This window comes from Dysidea avara, chromosome 5 (assembly GCF_963678975.1).
Source record: "Dysidea avara chromosome 5, odDysAvar1.4, whole genome shotgun sequence".
Taxonomy (NCBI): Eukaryota; Metazoa; Porifera; class Demospongiae; order Dictyoceratida; family Dysideidae; genus Dysidea; species Dysidea avara.
This window is the reverse complement of record NC_089276.1, coordinates 12,535,244-12,560,387: the sequence shown is the minus strand read 5'-3', so window position 1 is coordinate 12,560,387 and position 25,144 is coordinate 12,535,244. Positions and strand designations below refer to the sequence as shown.

The window sequence follows — 25,144 nt, the reverse complement described above, 5'->3', positions numbered from 1 at the left end:
TATTGTTTTACTGTGATTTAATATTGTGCACTACTCCAGCTTGTTTCAGTACTTTTTATCAATGTGCTATGGTCCCTATTCTAATTTTTGCATACTTGTAAGGAGCAGGAATAATAGCGGCCCCAAAATGCTGCCCTATGGAACTGGAAAACCACTAGCCACATCAACTGGTTCAGAGGATTGGCCACCACATGCATGCACCTACCCACACATTGCGTGTGGTTAGACAAGAGGGAAGATAGGTAATGCCATAATACTGTAGAAGAAATCAATGAAATACTTTATCAAATGCTTTTAATAAGATAACATCAGTCTGGCCTGTGGCGGTAATTTCACTACCCCACTAGGGACCTATGAAGGCTAGCTAAATCCTGTTACAACAGATTTTGTAGAGGATAATCTACTAGCTGCTACCACCACATGGGGATAGCTAATTTTCTGATACATGTAGGCATCTTGTTTAAGGACATACTGTCCTAGTCTAGTTGAATTCAAATGAAAGAAATAATTTAGTTTTATAGCATTTGTTGTGTAGTAGTTTTAGCACTCATTAGTTGGTAGCTATTGGTTCTAGTTTTTAGTAGATGTAGATAGTGCCACTAACACTAGTACTAAGTACTGAAACAACAAAGGAAGACATCTACGCTATATATACAACAATAGCTTCTATCACTCTTTATCACTGTTAGTACATGTGTATCATAAGTGTATTCTAATTAATTAGTGCACACTCTAGTTTCATGACTTGTAAGGAAGATCAACATCAGCAGTTGTAGCTCGATAGTGGTGTCTCCAGTGTTGCAATCCCCGGATTATTGTGCAAAAGCTCAGTCAGCAAGTCCAGTCCACAAAATATATTACACCATGTAGAAATTGGTTTGATTAGCATTATTAATTTTACTTGATGCTGTAGCTAGCTATGTACAAAAACATTATGTTTTTATATGTTTGGGAAGATAACAACCTTATACCAATTAAGTATTATGACAAATCCTGTCAACTCTATACACCTATAGCTATAGGTACTACCAATGTACACATCTCTGTACAAAAATGTACAATTGGAGTTGTGTTTACAGTTAAGTGAGAGTTGTTAAATGCCACTGTACATAGATAACATTCCAAGTCACACATTAGTGCACAATAAAAAAATATAAATACAACGTAATTATGTAAAGAAAATAGTGGTATTGTAATTGTAATTATTTGTCTTTCTTCAGTAGTCGAAGATTCACATATGCCAGCAAAAGAAAACCAACATTGAAGCAGACCAGTGCTAGTATGTTGTACCAGATATCAAAATCCAAATATCCAAGTCTGTCCAAATATTCACTGCCAACCAGACACTCAGACATGCTGTGGGGAAAATGTTAACAGTACACCATCCACTTAAGGAAATTAACAAAAGGGAAGTTTTGTTTCAAGCAATGACACATCTAGACCATTTGATTTGGTAGGCGGGCACAAGGTACCAAGATCCCTCATACATAGATTTACCATCACAAGAAGGAAAATTAACATATAATTATATTTGACTATATACATTAGAGTATCATGTTAAGAGTCTTTTGTAGGGTCCAGGCACTACCATACCGCACCCATAGGTACGCCACTGGCCCCAAGATAATTCTTAGAAGTACTAGATATAAGTACTGTTGGATTTGTTTACTAAACAGCTGTAATGGACTCATATGGGTGTTGTATCACAATTAGCCACACTATACTACAGTCATGATGATGGCTTTAATCTCTGAAATATTCACTTGATAATGATACATGTATTGTGAAGGTATACGTACCATATATTCTATAGCAGTACAGGATCTGTAGTGATATTTTAATAACCCAATTTACATTAACCATTTAATTGCACAATAGTATAACAAAACATATTGTCTATAACACAGTACAGAGCCTCTACAAATGATTCTATCTGAGTAATAGGAATTCTCTCTGCATGCAACACTGTAATTTGTAGTATACTCTTGTTTTAATCATTACAATTCCTTGTACACTTGACCGAGTAACGGCCGTAGCCACCTTTTGTGGTATAGTATTATAAATCACACAGGGGATTAAATTTACAAACTGTTTTGTGCGTTCTGTAGCAAAATACGCTAGTGTTAAAACTGACATGCCCTGTTTCTGGGATAACCCACCCATCCCGGATTAGTGCTTGATTCATAATTATGTAATTGTGTAACGTGTTTCTTGCTAGAATAGGTGAATTTGATAGTTCTTGTATCACAAAGAAGACACTGTAACAGTTATATATGTTCATTGATGGAGACAGGTGGAGACAACCCTCAATTGTTACATCCCAGGGTGGACACCAGTTAACATGTACATACATGTACAACACAAAAATAGGATAAATCACAAAATATACCAGCCATGAAATAGATTGCACTATATAAAAGAGTTCCGTGGAGTGTAAGACATCTCTTGTAAACAGTTGGTTAGGACAGTTATTTTTCAGTAAACATAGTTGAGTTCCTTATTTTATAGTGAGTATTTATGTAGATCTATGTTTAATAAGTAGTTCTGTATAGAGCAAGGTTAATATGACGTGATGTGGTGATTGGCCAGTGGTTGCCAGGTATTCGGCCATCCATGGGTCATTAATTAAGTAATTAATTAATTAACATGGCTGATGCCGGAATCCTGTGACAGAATCATTTGTACATACTTTGCAAAATTGTGTAAGATATTCTAATCTCCACTATTACCTTGAGTTACTCATCATGTTCATTGTCATATTACTACATCCAGGAGGGTAATCGTTACCATCTAGTTCATTAACTGTTATAGCCTGCACAAACCAGAAATAATGTAAAATGATCAATTCTGGATAGCACAAATGCTAATAATGGTTACTAACTAAGACAGTGCAATGTCCAGTTAGAAATGTACTTAACAGTTATTAATTAACTCTTGCTATGAAAGTGAGATTCCCAGTAGTCTAAACTCTACCATTCATTTCTTATTATGAAAATTCACCAATATCAGGTTATCAGTAGAAATAACTTTATCACTGACTCATGTTCTACATTTGGTCTTGCTGCATTTCTAATTAATTTTACCTCTAATTGGCTAGTAATTAGATGCCTCTTTCAATATTCAGTGTAGGCGGCCAAATTAAAAAGAACAATAATTAGAGGAATACAGCAAGACTGAGTGTACAACACGAGTCACTGATAAAAACTGTTTATTTATGTAGCTAGTTGTATTAACATCCATTCTTGTCCACTCTAGATAGCAGATCACTCACTCTCACAACGGCCATGTGGTGGAACCAATAATAAACATACCATAGTATGTAAAATGCATGCATCATGGACTTACGTTTGTCCTTCTTTAATTGTGTCCCAAATCTTTTTGCTGAAAGGCCAAGGTATTGATTTGAGGTAGCGTGATGCATGGCTTCCCATTTGTAAAAAGGAATTGTCTGTATTTTCTGTGGCAACTGGATTGATTGCAGAGGCACTTCTAATACTGTTCTTCATTTGTAATGCTGTGTAATGGGCTGAAAATAGGTGAAAGTGAAGCGTAATGGCCAATTCACTTTCAAGTCAGTAATTGATAGTTGGGGCACGTGAATTGTCCTTATTTTCATGACTGGATCAATTGCAAAGGCTACTGTTCTTTGTTTGTAGTGCTGTGTAATGGACTGAACATAGCTGAGAGCGAAGCATAATGACCACTTTACTTTGGAGTCAGTAATTGATAGTTGTGGTACGCATTCATACGAAAACATTAACTCTGGCACAATTCTTTCTTTTGATGCAGTATGCATGGGTTCACCAGTCATAATAATGTTACAAAAAAGGTAAACAAACAAGTATAATGAAAAATTAGGAATTTTAGGGATCATAGAAAAAAAAAGTAGGGAGACTGCTTACACACTAGTGAACATTTAATTCCTAATCCAGTAATGAGTATAGACTGAAGTAGGGATTAAATGTTCACTAGTATATCTGCAGGTGTATAGGGGCCCTTGTTTCCCTGCTTTTTTCTATGATCCCTTAAAATTCCTAATTTTTCCTTATAATATTATATGGTTTATAGCAGGAGCTTCTAGCCTTCTACAAATTTGGCAGTTAAGGGATTAATTGCCAGTTTATTATACTATAATTTATTTATACTAGACTCACAACCATAATTCAACTACAGTTAATGTATAAGGATTTCTTCGCTGCTCAATGTTGGTTAGGCCAGAGAGATATCCATTTTTGCCAACCAAAAAACAAACATATGCATGAATCATGGACTTACATACCTTTGTCCTCCTTTGTGCCCCATTTCTTTCTCCACTACCACATAGGTGTTGATTCTTGGGTATAGTGTATCAATAACTTTCTGTGTAGACTATTATGTTTATAAAGGAAATCTGTAATCCCCGTAGTAAAGGGATTGATTGCAGAGACAATTCTCATATTGTAATGGGAAGAAACCAAACATTGCTGAAAACAAAGCAAAACGGCAATGTCCCTTTTCAGTATTTGATAGTTGGGGCATACATTAAGACTTCAATGAGCTTTGTGCATGTCCACCAGTCATAAGCTATGTTGTAAGACAAACAGGTCAAGAAAGTTTAAAATTTGAGTACAGTGGATACTCACTAATCCCAACTCCAATAATCCGAACACTCGCCAATCTGAACAGTACAAATGACTGTTCTATTAGAGTATTTTGCAAACAAGTGTATGTTCTATTAGAGTAATTGAAATAGGTTCTGTATATAATCAATGGGTTCACTAATCCAAACAAATTCACTAACCTGAACAGACCTTTGTCAACTTGTGAACAGAGCTGTTCGGATTAGTGAGGATCCACTGTATAGGGATCACAGAAATAACAAGTAAATATTCTACATAATCTACAGCATTTGACTGAAATAGGAAATAAACATTATATAGCTGCAAATGTAGGGTGAGCCTCTTATATTTGTTTTGATGTCAACTTCATTCGGTTCAGGTTAATTACAATGCTTTTATTAAACAATTATAACAAATGCTTTAGTAAAAAACAATTAAACGTCAAGCTTCCAACACTCACATTTAGTGTGTAGCGAAATATGCTGAGATACTGCAGCCAGGTGAGCCAATCATCAATTGTTTCCAGATTTTTTAAAAATCCTGCAAACATCTATACAGAAATATAACACATATATTTAATGTCTACGTAGTCCTGGTCATGAAGGATCTATATTTGTGACTGGATTTGCAAACCCCAATAGATGAAGTATTTATTATATAAAATAATTTTAAATTCCTGTTCTGTACTGAAAGCTGTTCTGTATGGATGTTGTTTTTGCAATGCTTATATAATTATGACCATCAGTTTAATTTTCTTTATCAACACTATACAAATCATTTAGAATTTGTAGCACTATAACTCTGAAAGTTCTATCCCAAAATTTTATCCGGGAATCACCTTGGCTGTTTAGATGAACATAAGTCAGAAAATTCTCACAATTTCAGTTTTGCATATCCTGTCAGTTTAAAAACGTACACACACTTGACAACGAGGTGTACAAACACACACACACACACACACACACACACACACACACACACACACACACACATACACACACACACACACACACACACACACACGTACCACTTGTACAATGAATGAAACAGCAGTTCCTACAATGGCTATGGTGGTCACTGGAGCACGTGCACTGATAGCAAAGGCAAGAGCTGATGCACCAGATGCCATCAGAGCAATTGAAAGCATGTAGAAAAAGAACTTCTCAGCTTCCGGCTCAAACCCTAACAATCACAATGTATCGTAGTATGTTTATAGTCTAGTGTCAAACATTTACAGATTCACTATACTAGGAGGTCACCAATATGTACCATATTAATTATGGTGAAAAGTGGTAAATGTTCTAAAAAGAGTGCTTGACTATACTTTGGAAAATATTTTCTTATATGCAGGGGCATACCCAGGGGTTTCAGGAAACCCATTTGGATTACACACAGTGTTTGGAACATGGAGAAAATGGTTTCCAGAATTTTGGAGTCATCATGAAACAGGACACTTCACAAATCTTTTATCTTTGTCAAGCAATGTTAATAGTAATATCAGTTCAGTATTAGAATAGCAAGTTTAGTGGAAAAGATCGATATACTTTAATAAAGCAGTCAGGCAATATTATTAACTACTCTAATAGAACAGTCACTTAAACTCCTTTTTCAAAATTCCTGCATACACCCCTGGTATATTTGTTACCATACTGCGCCTTTGCATCAACTGAAGGTAATTTATTTCATAGCAGTGATTATATACCTACATATTAACTAGCTAACATTATAATCAACAGTTTTAGTGAGAAACGATTGTTAAGTCAGGAAGGCAATGGAGCCTGTTGTCAAAGGATTCCTGGGCTTAATACCAGCAAAGTATCCACCTCCATAATGCAGTCTATTAGCAAGAGTTCATAATATGTATATGTACTGAGGAGAGTGTCCTACTCTCATATACCCCTGTAGAAGGGCATATCGTGAAGTTATGATGCAGCACTTCTGAGTTCGCCCATTTTTCGTTGTATAATTAATGATGCCATTAGTTGAACATGATATTGATTGAATGTGTGCCTAACAACATTGCTAGCAACCAAATTAACTCCAGTTCTAAGTTTTTCTTACCAAACTACAATCGTTCCTTCGTGGGTTAAGACTGCTTCGTAGGCATTTCTTGCTAGGCCATTCGCGAATACAGCTATCCTGAGCGTCGCAAGTGTGAAATGGTGCTAACCATTCTTACACTTTTATGGCTGCCCATACGTCACAAACCACAACATCTTGTCGTTACGTCAATACTTCACGATACGCCCTTCTATAGGAGTATATGAGAGTAGGACACTCTCCTCAGTATATATATTATGAACTCTTGCTATTAGCCATTTTCACTTCAATTACACTGTCAGTATCAGTTCTAAAATAATAATGATTGATATATCCAATTCTACAACTACCTGAAAACTATTTTCAAAACATTTTACCTTTCAAAAATTTTCCCCACCAGCTATACAGTACATGTACATGAATAATGTATACACACTTACCAATCATCTAGTATGTTATGGTAGCGTAAAAGAGTACTGGGAAGAGTCTTATTGGTAAAAGATCACAAACCATCTTTGCAAGGAAGTAAGATGAAACTCGGTAGTACCCACTGACATTTTGATGACTAAAAGAATGAAAACACACAGTCTTTAATAGTGCTAATACAAAAGGGACCAGTGGTGTTAACTTTCAAAACCAGGATGAAGAAAGGAAGTGGCCAAAAACAAATGGTTACAGTAGTCAATCATACAGTGACATTGATACTGCAATGTTGTCATTGTTTATGGAATCAAAACCATCGCTTGGCTGCCATCTTAAGAGTTTTATTTGAACCTTGGCTTTTCTTTAAAAGCTATATTCTTTTTTCATGGCTTGGCTGTTTTGGTATCAAACAGTATGGCAGTACTGTATCTAGTTATTTACTTAACAGTACTGAAACAAGATGACCTCACCCCTTATTGGTCTAGCCTAGCTGCACACCCATTTGTTGGCTCGAGATACTCTAATAGAACAGTCACTCTGATACAACAGTCATGTATGATATTCTAATAGAACAGTCACAAGTTACGCTGTAACTAGCTTTGCTGCAATAAAAAACTAAACAACCTAGTATTTAAAAAATTGTTAATTTAAAAATGAAGTAGGGATCTATGCAATAAAAAGTAGTGAAACAAGAGATGAATGATGGTATTACAGCATACCTCGGTGGAAAAGTCCCTACTTTGGCATTAAGCAAAATGTGCCAAAGTATGGACTTTTCCACCGAGCTATGCTGTAATACCATCATTCATCTCTTGTTTCACTACTTTTTATTGCATAGATCCCTACTTCATTTTTAAATTAACAATTTTTTAAATTCTACCTTTTTTTGTATTTGTAAGCAACAACATTGATTTTTTTTCTTTTAAGAATAAAGGACTCAGTGCAGTATGTACATACATATCTGCAAACAGTTACTACAATATATTTATTGACTGCTCTATTAATGTAAACCTAACTTCATAAAGCCTTGACATACTATATGAACAAGGGCTTGACTATTCTTCATCCGTAGGATTATTATACAAAACACAATGACACACAAACTTACACAAAGAGTGGCCTTTCTTTCAGAAACACATCTACAGCAGGAATATTGATGAAAGCCATGTTGATTGTTATAAAGAACATGGCACCAATCCTGGAAGATATATAATATATACATCAAATAGATGAAACAGTTATCTCATTGCTCTTGCTAGACATACACATTTGACACACCTGTCTTGTACACCAACAAAATCATCATCAGCTTGTAGAAATATGAGTCCTAGAACTATGGATAGGCCAATCAACATACCAACCTAGTGAGAGAGAGTTCTATTGGATTTCATACAAAATATTTTTGTTGAGTTAGTCTAGAGGCAAACTTTACACATTACAACTTTGGAGTACGCATGTACAATAGGTTCTCAAACACTAGGATAACAACTCAACAAATTCTCCAAGTGAAAACCTACACTACAGTATGCAATAATTTACAAATGCAACCACCCATCAAGTAAGATTTCACTCATAACAGGTATTGTGTACTAGCAATTGATAACACATTTACCTGTACACCAGAAGTCAGTCTATTGCGGATAAGATTACAGAAAGTCTTGACTGCTAAAATTCCACACTGTAAAAATACATTACACATAAATGAAACATTATAATACTGAAGAATATTTTTGTGTCAAACTTTTTGAGAAAGAAATTTTTGAATAACAAATTCACATACGTACAACATTTGTTTTACAACAAAAAAAGTGAATTATGGTAGTAATATAATGTACGTATAGTGAGTGATATGGGTGTTGGAACAAAGTCTCTAGTAAATCAAGCAAAGTAAAGCACACCAAAATAAGGATATAATTAAAGCTTTAATACTTTGATCAAGCCTTGGGCACAGAAGGATGATTGGGATCATCAGGCAAATATACCTTAATATTATAAGGTACTCACATTTTTGCAACTCGGTATACTTTGCGGACACCAACAATGGAAAAACAAGCTTGGTAGACTGTGTTTACTAACCTGCCAAGGAAAGTTGGTAGCAAATTCTGGGGTTTCTGCCTGCGGTTCATTAAGGGCTGACTTCAGTTGAACATCGAGGTGCTGTTTGATGCTCTGAAACTCTTTACTCTCCTCAAATAATTTGTTAAGATGAGCAGAACCACCTGAAGACTCTAAATCCGTACAAGACAGTCATACATACATTTTTTGACAGCTAAACAAGTGTACAATTTGCAACATATTATGTAGTATATCTGCATGTACAAAAATGTCACCTTATATCAACAATGAGAGATCCATTTATACCATTTTGCCCAACAACAAGTTTATAGGTATAACAGGCCTTTTGGTTAGTGTAATTTTGTAAACTTCAGCAATAATTTCTGTTGATGTGTATAGCTGCTGGTTACTGATTTCTGGTATTATGTGTGTATCACACAAGTGTCCTGAGGGTTGTCACAGCCAATGTCCAATACACTGGACACCAACACAGCACAATTAACACAAAAAATTATTTTACTAATACTACGTCACACATTATGAATTTCCTGAATGAGCATCACTTTGTTTGAAGAACATTTTTACTGCTAGGCCACACAGCTACCATTATCATCCACCATTACTCTATACCCAGTACTTTCAGCCATATCTCCAGCATGCTTCGTCCCACAACATTACACCGAACACCATTAGACTCAGCATGCGATTGTGATTTTATTGGCATTTAAAAGATTATGCGACTACAACATGCATTCCTGATAAACAACAAATGAATTGGAAATTTAGTGAAAATGACATTGCCCATTCATGGCTTCATATCACAAGTAAATTTTATGTAGAAGAAAACTGTTTAGATATTACTGTAGTGTGTAAATTATCCACCATACTTGAAAAATAACATGGTCCTTGAAGGGTTTAATTACCTATTTCTTAATTAATAATTAAATAAGTAGATGTGCTAATTCTAAAATCCAGGCTAGTTAATAAAGCTAAATCAGGACTATATGTCTGTCATGCAATACAGTATATAGTACTGTACATTAGGGGTCAGTAGTACTGTGTATTAGGGGTCAGTAGTACTGTGTATTAGAGATCAGTAGTACTGTGTGTGGGATCAGTAGTACTGTGTGTTAGGGATCAGTAGTACTGTGTATTAGAGATCAGTAGTACTGTGTGTGGGATCAGTAGTACTGTGTGTTAGGGATCAGTAGTACTGTGTGCTAGGGATCAGTAGTACTGTGTGTTAGGGATCAGTAGTACTGTATGTTAGGGATCAGTAGTACTGTGTATTAGGGGTCAGTAGTACTGTGTATTAGAGATCAGTAGTACTGTGTGTGTGATCAGTAGTACTGTGTGTTAGGGATCAGTAGTACTGTGTGCTAGGGATCAGTAGTACTGTGTTAGGGATCAGTAGTACTGTGTGTTAGGGATCAGTAGTACTGTGTGTTAGGGATCAGTAGTACTGTATGTTAGGGATCAGTAGTACTGTGTGTTAGGGATCAGTAGTACTGTGTGTCATAGGCGGCGGAAAGGGGGCTAAAGCCCCCCCTCAGAATGATATCACAACGAAATTATCTTTCTTGGAGTGGGGCTGAAAACCGTGATAAAGATCGAGATACTCTAATAGAGCAGTCACTCTAATAAAGTAGTCAGTGTGTAGCGAGCTATGTAAGGATTTTTATGTAGTTTATCAGCTAGAAATGGTAGCTGGTGAGGTGGAAAGCTCTTGTCAGTTGGTTGTGACCTTTTTTTTTTTTTTTTGGTCTCACCTTACCAAACTATAGCCCAGCCCCCCCTCATATCAACTACTTCCTCCGCCGCTGCTGTGTGTTAGGGATCAGTAGTACTGTGTGTTAGGGATCAGTAGTACTGTACATTAGGGATCAGTAGTACTGTGTTTAGGGATCAGTAGTACTGTACATTAGGGATCAGTAGTACTGTGTGTTAGGGATCAGTAGTACTGTGTATTAGGGATCAGTAGTACTGTGTATTGGAGGTCAGTAGTACTGTGTAATAGAGGTTATGGAGGTTTGCACTTTCTCTAGACATGCACCTAATATGCCAGCAGAATTATAGGTCTCAAATTTTCTAAGCATAATTCCAGAATTACAGAGAAGCATAATATAATTAGGAATCTGCGAGAATAATTGGTGGAAGGGGGCATGAATCATCTCAGTTGACAAACAGGATGGGCTAAGCCTCCTAAGAAAGAGACCTTGCTTCAGCATTGAAACTGTGTTAGGTCAACTGGGTCATCTGGGTCTGACCTGCTTTACAGACTATCTAGGTCTGACTTGGATTGGATCACGGATCACGTGTGAAATTACAGGTAGTTTGATGATGTGGAAGCATATTTAACACATCATAGTCTAGTCCTCAGCTTCGTTCATGAGCCACACTCACTTATTGGGATTGCTGTTTGTATAGGCATACATGTAGCCATGCCCCAAAATATTTGTGATCATAAATCAGAAACTATGCAGTGTATGAGGCTAAAATTGTGTATAGGTGGTACGTATCTATTACTGAACAGTGAAGTAGCCATTATACTTTGTTTTCAGTTACAGTCCATTATACAGGATTACAATACAGAACAGTACAAAAAGTGTCTCTACAATGAATCCAGGTCAAGAAACACATTACAAAGACATGATAGTCAGCACAGATAGCCATTATGTGCTACCGTGAATTGATGTCTTGCAATGTCAGCAAATAAAATTGGGCACAAAGGAGGACAAAGGTAAGTTCATAACGTGTATTGTATGTACTGCAGTATGCCAAAAGGCACCTGGGTCATTCCATGTCAAATCAATAAGGAAATTAGGGTCAACTGTGGGATTTTACAAAACTTGGTGTGATTATAGTACCTGTGGTGCTTAGTTGTGGTGTGCAATCAGATGCAAAACTAATCTTATATGTCTATTCCTTTTGATGCTGTGTGTGTGAGAACACCGCTCATAATAATTACGTATGTTACAAAAAGTATAAACAAACAAGTACAAGAAGTTTAGGAATCATAGAAAGAAAAGTAATGAAATAAGGGTACACCTGCAAATTTCTACCTCATTCTCCAAAACAGTCAAAAAAACTGACAAAAAGTATGCACGGTGATGACATCCCTGCATCAATTTCTTGGTTGCCACACTCTGATATCACATCTTATACAAACTAGCCTGTAGCCCCTGTTGTTTGATGAGCAAAATCTTTTCACAATTTGGCAGTTTTGGATATATAAAATTTGCAATCGTACGTAAATGTAACCCCAAAGCATGCATGTGACTCACTTTGGGGCTTGCTTTTAGTGATGTGTAATATAGGTGTATCATGGTTTGGTTCATGTAAAATAGGGACAGATCCAAGAAGTGTCAAGGGAAGTGGCACACTCAGGCCAGTCAGGAAGAAAAGATCTATGAAGCAAGGAAATTCAAACATAGCACTAGAAACTGTTAACTTCAGACTAGATCAGGTGGTGTGTAGAAACTCTTCACAACTATTACAGTATAGCTACATATCTATACTTAGCATGTAGTTTGTTAAGGAATGAACCAATTTTGTGATGGGATGAAATAATCAAAGGGTAAATAGCTAAAACAATAAGTGTAGTTTTTATAAAGTGGACAGTGAGGGACAAAGGTTTGCACATTTTGACATAGCCAGGGATCTAGGATATCCTCTGCATTAAACTTGTAATTATTTGAATTGTTAGTTAATCACATACAGAAGAGGAAAGTATTATGCATTAGGTGTTCAAACACATATTATTATACATGCAATGTAGTACCTTCAGGACCATCAGTCGCTTCATTCTCTATGATCACATCAAGGAAGAAATCAGCAGGATTATTGTGTTGTTCACACTGGTAACCTGTAGGAATTACAGTATACAACTACAGATTTACTAAGTATAGTGGTATGTGTTATAAACGGATTTGGTAACAATAATATTCATCAACCACAACCAGTTTATCAAAGATTGTTACTTAAGGTCACACACATAATTTCCTTTCATAAACCATCAGTGTTTGGTCAACAGTAGACATCTTAGGTATTTGTGTGTGTGTGCGTGTGTGTATTATCAATAAGTGTAAAGTACTCCTTGAAGCACTGGTCAAGTTCCTGTACGTACATGTCGCCAAAACACAGTAAATACTAACTCTTCATTATCAGTATATAGTATTTTGCATTATGTGAAATATAGAGCACCGGCCACTAATATATACAAGTATTGTGTATATATATAGTAAATTATCTGGTCTCTTTAATAAGTAATCAGTTTGGTAATCCAATGACAAAGCCAACTTAACTTAAAGATATGAAGCTTACAGGAACAAGGCTGGATATACATTACAAGGACATGCACACCTTGAAATCAGAGTTTCTTAGCCTGGTGGCTATATTAGACAGGTGAATAACCATATGTAAATTTGTAGCAAAATAATTAAGATTGGCACTCTTTAAAGGTGGCACCAAAGACGGGTCAGTACTACAGTATAAGCCTTCAGCATAACATATACTGCATACAGTACAATCAAATACATTTTATCATTATCTATATCTAACCTATTTCAGAGAAATAGTTCAAGGCATTGTTAGAAGGTCCATGATAGACTAGTTGACCACGAGACATCAGTGTCAGTGAATCAAATAACTTGTAAATGGAGTAACGTGGTTGATGTATTGACATTATGATCACCCTGCCTGATGTACTCAATCTGTAGAGTGATAAATAACAAAATCACAAATTATATATACACCAACTACTATCACCACACAATAAATAGTATTAATCTCATACACTATTTCAAATGCTGGATCTACAAGCTGAAGTGGTAAGCAACTTTTAAAGACTCATCAGAGAAGCTGGTGTTTTATAATCATGACAATATTACTTGAGTTGTGTATGTCATGTGATCCAGATACCCCATGGACAACAAGAGCTCCACGGAATTGGTCTAGGCACCCTCTCAAGCAGACAAGTTAACTACTACACACACATACACCCACACACACACACACAAACAGACATGTGCATGTACACGCACACATACCACACAACATACACTCACTCCTTCAACAATCTGACAACAGATACTGCTGTTGTAGCATCTAATCCAGTAGTGGGCTCATCCAGGAATACGATACCAGGAGAAATGATCAACTCCATTCCAATACTGGTACGTTTCTTCTGACCTCCAGATATTCCTCTAATCAGCTCTGTTCCAACCTGTGGGAGTGATTAAGTAATAGGCACAAATGTACACTAGTAATTTTTAAAAAATTGCTTAATTTAAAAATGAAATAGGGATCTATGCAATAAAAAGTAGTGAAACAAGAGATGAATGATGGTATTACAGCATAGCTCAGTGGGAAAGTCCCTACTTTGGCATTGAGCAAAATAATTGTTATAGCTAATGTGCCAAAGTAGGGACTTTCCCACTGACGTATGCTGTAATACCATCATTCATCTCTTGTTTTACTACTTTTTATTGCATAGATCCCTATTTCATTTTAAAATTAACAATTAAAAAAAAATTACTAGTTTGTTTAGATCTTTGTTGTAGCGGCACAGCTAGCTACAATGTAACTTGTGACTGTTCTATTAGAATATCATACATGACTGTTGTATTAGAGTATGTCTTGAGTCAGCCAAGGAATGTGCAGCTAGCTAGACCAATAAGGGGTGAGGTCATCTTGTTTACTGATAAGTAAACAGCTAGATTGTTAAGAGGTGTGATTTCCGTACTCTATCATTATTAGTCCACATAGATCTTTAATTGGTGGGCGTGGTCACGAACCTATTGCAAACAGGATCCCAATCACGAACTTGTTTGAACGAACAGGTCCTTTCAGTTGTCTCGAGTAATTGGATGAAGTAATAAAATCTTCTATTCAGAGAAACTATCCACTCGAGTGTTCAGTAGACTATCCAATCGATCTCGTCTGGCGGCAAATGTGTTCAGAGGACCATGCTGTTGAGTATCAGTCCGTCTATTATAAGCAACAAATCTCTTCTTCAATGGCAGTCCAAAGTCAAAGTGACAACCTAGCTGCTCTGTATCAGTAGCTGTAAAGTATCATGTGCAACACTAGACTACGTCGACTAGAAATTATAAGCGCCCCACTCTTTCAGCAGTGTAAGCATTTTCTGAAATAATTTTGTGGCGCCTAAATATGCTACTCAGGGAAAATATGCTACTCAGGGAAAAGTGTTGATACGGACAATTAACGCCTCGATATATGGTTTTGATGCTTGAAGAAGAAGACAACCAACCTGATTGAAGATAAAAGGAAAGATAAGGCACAGAAGGAACACACTCGTCAGAACCCCAAAAGGCACATCCCACCAGTCAGTTTGTTATTGTGGCGTACAATGGTGCTTCGTTTGGCCTCTAAGCTTGCGAACATGGTCAGGCAGTGAGGCAGCCAGTGAGGCAAACTAAATTTTGAGTTTTGCCAATTTAAAAAAAATCTTTATCCGGTCACTGGTAAGTGTTTTCTTGTTTTCAATGCTGTATTTCATGTTAGATGGACTAATATTATTAGGCAAATGTGATTTTTGTTGCATAATATTTCTTTAGCGGTGGCAATATTGGCGGTGCAGGGCAATCCCTACTTAAGCAGTACTAACGTACTGTTTGATATACCAAGGCAGGTATGTAGGCTCTAAATTATCTATAGGTACAGAATAAAGTAGCGAACTAGTAGGGATCAACCAGCTCATGTGCTGCATCTGGTTATGTTATGTGATTTGAGGAATTGTTACATAAGGGAACAAACAGCTGATTGTTAATTGATTAGTGCATCATTTTGGCAAGTGTTAATATTACATACCGTAAAGTCAGGTTGTTAAGCGCATGTGTTTATAATTTTCAGAGAAAACTTTTTGTTAATATCATACTATCTATCAGGCGCATATGCCTAATAAATAATTATGGAAAGTGTAACCATATTATCTATGGTGTATCTCTAGAGTAGTTAATAGTTTGCGCCGGTCACCATGCCAGTCTGTAAGGATATTTTACTCCGTTCCTAGGTGAAATCTTTCGTGATAAACAAGATCATCACTATCCAGATGGCTAATTTGCTGTTTACATAATGAAGGGAGACCTCAAGGGAGACATATGCGCTTGAGAAGACATTAATTTTTCAGTACTTTCAGCTTGCCTTGCCATTTCTTGCTGTATGTAGCTTTATCGTCGCATTTTGGCCATGTCCATGGTTAATTACAAGAAATGTGTATGTGCTTAATAGATATATGTGCTTAACAACCCGACTCTATAGTACTATGACCTCATGGTTATTGGTATGGACTTGACAGGTCAAGAAGCAGCAAGGATATTACACAGCATAAAATCTACACATACACGGGCACACCCACAGAGAGATACACAGAGATACACGCATACTACACTATGCAACACACACACACACACACTTACCTTAGTCTTAGCAACATGACTGAGACCTAATTCAGAGATAACACTCTCCACTTTGTCAGCTCTTTCCTTCCTTGTTGTTGACATGGGTAGTCGTAGAGCAGCAGAGAAGGCTAAGTTCTCCCTCACAGACAATGTACCCATCAACAAATCATCCTACAAGGAGGCAACACCAAGAATACACAACATGTTTTGAGGATATACAGTTCGCAGCTATAACAACACAACACACGCAACACACAAATACACATGATGTATGCACATACACACAGAGCAACACCTTGGCACACAAAACATAAGTAGTGTCATTCTCCTGAGAGCACCTAGATAATATGTGCTACTTATTCTTTTTTAGGCAAGACCATACAGTACGTACGTTTCATGGATAGTACCCAGAAATGGAAAGATTAGACCACATTAACTATACAAGGGATGGACAGTTGGTGCAGCATACAGTATGTGCTTCTTTAGTAAACACCGTGGTGCCAATAAAGTTGATAGAGTAAGTTTTCTTGTTATAGGATACCGTCCGTACACAAGAAAATTTTGAAGTAAGAAATATTTGATGAATTTGACGAATCTGTTTAATTCGTCAAATTTAAATTCATCAAATGCTCTTAAGCACCTTTAAAAGTGCAAGTATTATCTACAATTTTTTGATTTTCGTCAACATTTAATTCATCAAATCTGATGAAGTGTGAATTTGTCAAATTTTTCTTACATCTAAATTTCCTTGCTTACAGCAACAGGCACAAATGTGGGAGCTCATCATTAATTAACATGCAGAATAGCTAATGCTCTAACCTTCTGTCTCAAATAAAGAATGCACATACACGTACTTAATTATGATATACCAATACTACATTTTACCAGCCAATAGATTTTACCGTATGTGAATTATGTACCAATCCAGTACCATTTGCTACACAGGCACATTCACAAGATACGTACATCCAGTAAAGGACAAACCAGCTTACTAAACACATTTTCTAATCTCTATAAAGTATTAGAACTGATCAATTGATCCTACGTTATGGACTACTAACCTGGACTACATAGGCTGAGGCACACTTGAAGTTACGTGGTTGTCTCCTACCATTAATAAGAACATGTCCTGATAGTCCCTTCTTAGCCTTGCGATCAGCCAGAACATCTAATAATCTGTTGATAAAATGACCAGCCTCATTGATTTGTAAACACTGAGTGTGCACTGTGTACAGTATGTGCATGTATGTATGCGTGTACACGTGCGTGTACAATCTGCTACACACACACAACTGTATGTGTGCATAAAACTTACGAGGTCTTTCCACTTCCACTTGGTCCCATTATGGCATTTAAACCAGGATTCATTGATCCACTAAAACCAATAAACACCAATAAAGAGTAACAATACAAAGCTAGAAAAAAAGAAGTAGTGTAAACACCATACAGTGGTGTAAACACCATACAGTGGTGTAAACACCATACAGTGGTGTAGCCAGACTTTTTGCCATGCCAGGGCACTGGGCAGGCAAGCCCTTTAACCATGCAACACACATACACATGCCCATCTTCGTATGGACATCAATACAGCATTTAAAAAATGTGTATGCATGACTATGTATACTTTACCTACACTACTGTATGCATGACTAATGTACGGTAGTGTGGGGCAATTTCATAATTTCAACTTTGCTGGGCTGTAACTTTCCAATGGTTTTATCAAATCAGTCAACATCTATGGTTAAGATATGTTAGGCTATGGGGGTTAATTTGCACTACAGCGGTAGATTCTGGCTTTGCTGGTATTTTTGAAAACACAGTTTGGTTGAGGCAGTGTAGCACGATTTTTCTGCAAAAATTTTATTTCATACCAAAGCTCACTCCAAGTTGATTCTTTTAATCATTAGTGCCATTGTAATACTTCTACCTGCTTAGTTTTAATAATTAGCAGCCACCAATTTCCAAAACCAAGCTTAATTTGTGGTGTATCTCCCTAACAGATATACCGAATCACTTACAATTTGGTATGTATAGAGTGCATAAACACATGGTATTTGTAACCAAGTTTGGTAGCAATTGATTGTGTTGATCACAAGTTATCAACGTGAAAGCAAATCATCTACGAAATTGCTCCACCTTACCTTACTTTAACCTTACTCTAGATGAACACTAGCTATTGGCCTTACTCCACATACACATCTCCGTCTTAATACCAGACTTGGAAGAAACCTTAATTAAAGCACGAGGCGCTTATGGTGCTGTATCACGTGATGACTGTGCTCTGCAAGTGCCACAGCCTAGAAATAAAAAAAGAAAACAATTGCTGACTGAATAAGCATTCTATACCGTTTGAACTATCACTTAGTAGTATCTACGTGGCTAGGCGGGTGCTAATGCCTCAAATATCTCGCCTCTATTCCCCGATTCGAGTTTTGACTGTACCAATAGTTACACAAGTTAATCCAATTGTCAACTGTCCATCCCACTATACTGGAAGAGTTAATAATAATCCTTGTCCTTCACTCCTTGTCACAATGGTGTGCAGTTTTTTTTTGTAATCACATGATCTCGTTTCTATTTATTGCCTCCCATTATTTGTACACAATTGAGTACAAAGGTAAAATCCCTTGGATAATTCCATCTCTGTCCATCGAATAGTCGGAAAGAAAACGAAAATAACTAGTAAGTTATGCTATCTACCGGCATTCTTGTACAATAATAGAGTAGTTAACTTTAATCCGGTCCATGTCTTTAATTGCTCAGGGCTCTGGGTGGTTGATGGTGGGGCAAAATGGTCTGATTCCGGGGCAATGCCCTGGCTTGCCCGGGTTTGGCTACACTGCTGACACCATACTACTATACACAACACACACACACGCACGCACCAACCCCCCCCCCACACACCCTATACAAACACAGATTACGGATTATTCCTAACTCACCTAACATTAACAAGAATTTTCTTTGCAGGGATCTCCTTAAAACGAGCCAAGAATGGTTTAGGTTGTATGGTGTAATTGATGTTGACAAATGACACATTGTTCTCACCACTACCAGAGGTAGTGTTGGCAGATGAGTCTGATGATAAACCTGTCCCTACATTGGTCATCTCAGCTTTCTTAGCACCATCTCCATTAGACCCCATCACTATTACAGAAGCAATTTCTGCTTCAGTTGACATGACGGATCAACCTGAACAGAAGACACCATGCACACTTGATAAGTTATTAAAGGTATCTACGTAGACCCTTAACTTGATGTAAATCAATGTATTACCAGGTCTGTACACATGGAAAACTTCTAAATAGTGTCTCACTTCTGTCCAGTATACTAGTGTATGTCAAGTAGGGATTCATTCACTAAAAATGGTGCAACAAGAGACACAGTAAGGAACTTCTTACTTTGGCATCTAATCTTTCAGTTTGTGGTTATAATTAGAAGATGCAATGTAACTACAGTATAGAGTAGAGCTGTGCGATAATGAAATTCCTGGTATCTCCATAATGCTACTTACATAAACCACAATTACCAATACAAAATACTTTGTTCTCTGTATAAATTTACACTAAGCCAGCTAGCACTAATCACAATGGGAAATCTGGAATTATTATACGAAAAGGGTGATGATAAATGACTGTTGTTCATATACTGTAGGTTGGTTTCCAGCAGTATGCAGAAATTACTATTATCACAATAACACAATAATGAAAACTGTCATGATAACGATATTATTACCTATCTTGATAATCTTATTATCTTAATCATCGCACAGCCCTAGTATACAGTCGTCCCTCCATTATCAAACTCATTCTGCCTTATGTAGCTGCATTTGGATAATGGAAAAGTTTGGATAAACAAAGCCCAATATACTGGGGTTGAGACAAATACTTCAAAGCTTTGTTCAGTTTCATAACATTCAAATAATGCCTTACCTCACCAAAGCTTCATTACCATGGAAGCTCAATGAGAAGATTCACCTTAACTCACTTAGGTTCTTTTTAACCAACTGACAATTATAGTCTCTTAATGAGATATGACAGTTGAGACAAAAAAACAACTCCCCTGCCTTTGTCCATGTTAGTAACAAAGGTCATAAAATGAACAAACTAAGGCAAACAAAGCATTTTTTTCCAACACTAGCCTGAAGGTATTGACTGACCCACTTGGCTTCACTAACCAACTTTGCTCCAGTCTGGTGGTGGATGGTGGATGATTTCTCTACATGGTAAAGGGAACAAGGCCATACTTGGCAGAAGATTGTTGAGAGTCACCTGAGTCACGTTTAACATCTTGGCAGGTACTGTCAGAAGATCACTGTGGTGTTTGATTGCTACAGCAGTTCACCAAAAGATCATGACTACATCTGGCGTACAAAGAACTCCTGATGAGGTGTACAGATCCAACCGAATATGATAGATTTGACACCAAGGGCAAAGTTCCTGGACAACACTCATAACAAGAGTGAATGGAATCATCACCTCCTCTTTTCAGCATTCCAGAAACATCGTAGCTGTGAGACAATAATGCTGACACTTTAATTGTGAAGGCTGCACTGGCTGCTGCTAAGAATGACTCTATTGAGGTCGTGGATAGTTGCAGGTTTGTAATTCTCCAACATTAGTTACTATTTCTTATTATTTTGAGGTGCAGGCAGAAGATGCTGATGTGCTGATACATTATAGCTCATGCACCAATCATCCACTCTTCTTTACTATGTCAAATGTCAGAGGATACAAGAATTTCTGTCTGAAAGACAAACGCGCTACCTGCGCACTAAATTTTTTCATGGCTTTACTGGTTGTGATACTGTTTCTGCCATTGCTGGACATGGGAAAACCACACTATTTGACAGGTTTTGTGCATTGGACATTGATGAACACATGGACATCCTACAGCCTAGTAAGGATGCGGTGATGAGGAATGTTATCATGTTATTTTACCATGCACCAGGTACTGCTTTAGCTATAATTCGATACAGCATGTCCTCACGAAAGGCAGCAGCTGAGCTAACCAAACTAGAAACTCTACTTACAACAGAGGGTGCAGCTGCACAGCATTCTCTTTGTGCCTATTTACAAACCCATGACTGGATGCTGTTGCAGAGCATGTCTTTGGACCCAGTAGCTATGGATGGGGCAGTTGGGAGTGATGGTTATGAGCCAATTTCAACTTTAGACCCTATGGTTCCTGAGGAACTTCTGAAGTTCATAAACTGTGGTTGTAAGCAACCGATGATGCAGCTACTAGAAGAATAACATTAAGTGCATCTCAGCATGTGGAAATTACAAAGGCATTACATGCAAGAATTGTATCGATGATGGAGAATCCGGAGAAGACCAGACTTAGACTCCTGAGGCATTAGACACTGTTAAACTTGCAGCAGGGAGCCTGAGTTACATCAATTATGGAAAACATTGCATTCCAGCAGATTTTATTGGATATATAATCAAAGATTGGCATCCCGCCACCAAAGATGACATAATTATGTGAAGGTATTTTTAAGGATGTAAAGAAAATTTTAATTGCTTGAGCTACAGGCAGTTTAATACCGTGCACCAGTGCAGATTTGAAATCAGCAAAAGATTTGACACATTATTAACTGGAGTAACGAATGACCAGTCTTTTTGTTTTGGAGTGGTGAATCCAATAGCCCTCTTACTGAAAAGAACCCACAATTACAGCTTAATACTTGAAGATGCTGGTGAGAATCCCAATCCTGAGAATAGTCAAAGCCCATCTTTCGTATCACAACAGAGTAGGGCGGATCACATCTGTTAGATTTCAGGTAAAAAGCACAATGACAGAGGCAATTTCATAATGGATAGTCAGTTTGGCATGCCTGCTATGATCACGGAGACTAAAAGCTTGCCCAAGGTGTCTGATAATACTATAGCCCAAACTTTAGGCTATTATACAAAGAGCCGGCCAACTATTGAATTCTTACGCACTACAAGGAATGGCCCTGTTGTTTAATAACAATGAGAAAGATAGGATACAGTGTACTTCAGATAAGACTTACTGTTCCTCTACACTTCAAGTGAAAAACCTGCCGTGGTTAGCAGTCCTTAATGATGCCTCCATAATTATGAAGACACATATTATGACAAATTTATTGAAAGTAAATTCTTACAGTTTTTTTGTAAAGATCACTTCAATCAGCAAAATGAAATTTGATAACTTTACAATGCACTTCTGCATAATTCATTGGGATCAAACCAGGATGTTAGTAACAAAGGATGAACTTCATGCTGCAGAGTTGGAAACAAACAACAAAGAGAAGGAAGAAATGCACCAAAATTATGAAGATCAGTTACAGCAAAAACAGAAATAACAGAAAACTATTGAAAGGAACAAATAACAAGAACTAAGACAAGGAATTGGAGAGTCTAAACATTGTTATATTATTTGAAAAAAAGATATTGTATATTTATAATTCTTAATAAATCTCAAGTTTGGAGGTTACTTGGCTAGGATGTAGCTAGACTTTGTAGCATGCAGGGTCTGGGGGGTAGGAAGCTTATTAGACTCAGTACATCCTGAAGCTGACTCCAAAAATTACTCGTTTCTTTAGACCTCTACCCAGACTCTAGACCACTTAGAATTGGAACAATAAGCAAACCAATGGTGTCCTCTCCAAATTTTAGAATTCTCCACCCAGATTCTAGACCACTTAGAACAAGGGGCAAAATGATAGTATCAGGCACTCCTCTAAATTTTGGATTAACTCAAGAAAGTTTTGTGTAATTGTGACTTATATATTTTTTTAAATTGATAATACTTGCTTCATAGGCAAAAAGTGTTTGCAAGAAGGATGGAGCATATAGGTTTTGCATGGACCACTGGGAATTGGATGCAGTCACAAGAATCCAACAGATACAACTGGCTTTCTGACTGTTTACATTGATGTTGTATTGAACAACACCTAGGACACCTTAGGATAGTGGTGGAAGACATATCCAGACTGGGATAGTGTTGACATGTCAGTACTTCAAACTACCATTCCTGATGACTTTTCTACTCTAGATATGACTCAGAGGATGAAGAATGGGTGGGTATGGTGTGCAATGAAGGTAGCTAGATGAAGTGTACTGAAATATTCGTTTGCAGAAAGTCTAGAGCTGAGATCATGATAATGGGAGGTGAACTGTTCGAGTAGGTGGCTACAGTTAACAAGGATTTTAAGAAGCCAGAAAACCTATAACAGAAACACCTCCACCCTAGATGGAAGAATGGAGTTGGATGTTTACTTTCGGGAGCAAGAAGTTGAAAACCAATGTGTATACATCAAAATGGATGCATATGATTAGAACATATTTGTAGACAGTTGGTAATCTTCGGCAAAGGTGATGTTTGAGCTAGGGGCACTAAAAGAAGGTGAAATTGTTCCTTCAATAATAAACTCATAATTAGACCCTGAACATGCAGGTGGACAATGGTGAGCAGTTAGAAAAATGTATTGTAGTGAATACTGTAACATTAGACCTTGCATTAGACTGCCTGAGAATGAGTAAGGTACATGAGATGTTTTGATAACCTGCACTCATGTGAGCCGGAAAGGATGACATTTTGTCCCTTCCTCATGGATCATACAGCTGCATGTCCACAATTCTGTGGTCTACTTACTTCAGACGGATCCTCCACCTGACTTGGAATAAGTTGTCACAATCGTGGATATACTAGGTCACTGCCACCAAAATTACATCCTGAAGTATTACTCATTTCTTTACGCTATGCGAAATTGTCAGTTGGTTACAAAGTCCACAAGCCTCCTTGCCAGTAAATATGTCACCAGAGGAGAAGAACGTGGCTAGAGGTGTTAGAAAGACAGCATAGTCTAAAAGAAAAGGATATCTATGTAAAGATAATGCTCAAACAACGAAGGAACATTACTGCTCATCCTAAATTCTCAACCCAGACTCTAGACCACTTAGAATTGGTACAAGAAGCAAAACAATGGTGTCAGGAACCTCTCCAAATTCTCTCCACCCAGACTTTAGACCACTTGAAACAAGAGGCAAACAATATTGTTAGGCACTCTTGGATTCACTCAAGAACGCTTTGTGTAATTGTAACTTATTATTATTATTTTTTTAAATTAAATATACAATATATAGACAAAAAAAGTGTTTGTAAGAAGGAAGGCACATATAGGTCTTGTATGGACTACCGGGAATTGAATAGTCACAAGAATCCAACAGATGCAGCTGGCTCTCCAACTATCAATGATACTACCATTAATGATTGGCATTTTTCTTATGTAGCCAACTATTGTTCCACAGACCTCAGTGTAAAGTTGACAACATTAAATCAGAGTGGAAGATATACAGCAAAGAGGAAGCCAATAAACTCTGGTCCTAACTACGCTAGTGAGTCGACCTCAGATGACAGCCCCAAGAGTTAAATGTTGATTACGACTATCACCAGTTTCATAGATGATGAAATCACATTTACAAAGTAGTTTCATTGAACCCAGTTTGATGTTCGACTCCAGTCATACGCTACACAACAGCCACACCAAAAATGAAATCTGAAAGCAAAGGAATGTGTGAAAAGAAGCACTCGGAGAAAAAGCATTGCACCACCTGGGTATTTAGAGGATGCAAAATC

At 37.2% G+C, this 25,144-nt stretch overlaps 1 protein-coding gene and 1 pseudogene across 1 annotated transcript in view; one reads left to right on the top strand and one right to left on the bottom strand.

Moving 5' to 3' along the window:
* LOC136257055 (broad substrate specificity ATP-binding cassette transporter ABCG2-like) overlaps window positions 1-25,144 on the top strand; it is a 136,152-nt gene that overhangs the window by 53,918 nt on the left and 57,090 nt on the right. The window lies entirely within an intron of this gene.
* LOC136257030 (broad substrate specificity ATP-binding cassette transporter ABCG2-like) lies at window positions 1,072-19,733 on the bottom strand (annotated as a pseudogene).